The sequence below is a fragment of the Apaloderma vittatum genome, unplaced genomic scaffold (genome assembly GCF_000703405.1).
Source record: "Apaloderma vittatum isolate BGI_N311 unplaced genomic scaffold, ASM70340v1 scaffold18978, whole genome shotgun sequence".
NCBI classification, from domain to species: domain Eukaryota; kingdom Metazoa; phylum Chordata; class Aves; order Trogoniformes; family Trogonidae; genus Apaloderma; species Apaloderma vittatum.
Window position 1 is genome coordinate 9,592 of NW_009730413.1, and position 1,028 is coordinate 10,619.

Consider the following 1,028-nt stretch of genomic DNA (forward strand, 5'->3'; position numbering starts at 1 on the left):
CAAACCCAGCGCAACCCTCCCGGTTTGCACTGAAAAGGCTGGAGCTCACCCATGCTCCAGCCATAGGTGGGCATCCTTGTGGGTGTCACCACCATGGAGGCAAGACACCCCAAAGTGTCCTTGTCTCAAATTTTCTCTCTCCTCGGGTTCTGCCTGGGGTTTTCCCAGCATTGCAGTGGCAAAGGGCTGCGGGGAGATCCACCCACATCTGGGATTAACAGCAATGGGTGTAATGGCATCTCTGCCTCTTCCAGAGATGTGGGGGCCCCCTCCACGGGCTCTGGAATTAACTCCCCTATTGATACAAATTGCCCCAGAGATAATCCGCGTGCGGCTGCCTGCCAGCCCGCCTCGCCCGGGCGGAGGATCATCTGCTCCGCGGCCCCAGCTGCTCCCTGGGCTGCCACAGGGGCAGGAGGAGCAGCCCAGCTCCCCATGTGGAGCTCCTCTCCCACGAGCTGCTGTGTCTTAATCATTTCTTTTTTCTCCATACCCCACTTTCCCTGGCATAGCTGCAACGAAGGAGGAGAACTAAGGTCCCTGGTGTGCAGCAATAGCCATCACTGCCTTCCTGGGGAGCAGGGGCCGTTCCTGAGGGTTCGATTCTAGCTGCAATTAGCACCCAGGAGCCTTGCTCGCAAACCTGTCACTGCGTGTGTGTGTATGTTCTGCTAACAAGCGTAAGCTCTTCCATCTGTTGCTTTATTTGCACCTTCCTGCTGGCCTGAGAGCACACCCTTCTCGTGGAAAGCCAGGAAAACCTGAGCTGGACCCATGTCAAACGTGCAACAGCAGAACAGCACAGTGTTCAGAGAAGGGGAATTGAGAGCCAGGCTCTGTTCGTGTCGCCTGCCTTGGCTCAAAGTTACAGTTAGAAGCAGCTAAGATAGTCTGGCTTTGCTCACCTTGCAGACACAGAGCATCAGTTACCTGCATCCTCTCCACATCCCTGCCAGGGTGGACCTGCTCTCCAGCTTTCAAGGCTGTTTGATGCCCGATTGCTCTCTGAAGATGCGGAGAAGTTCAGC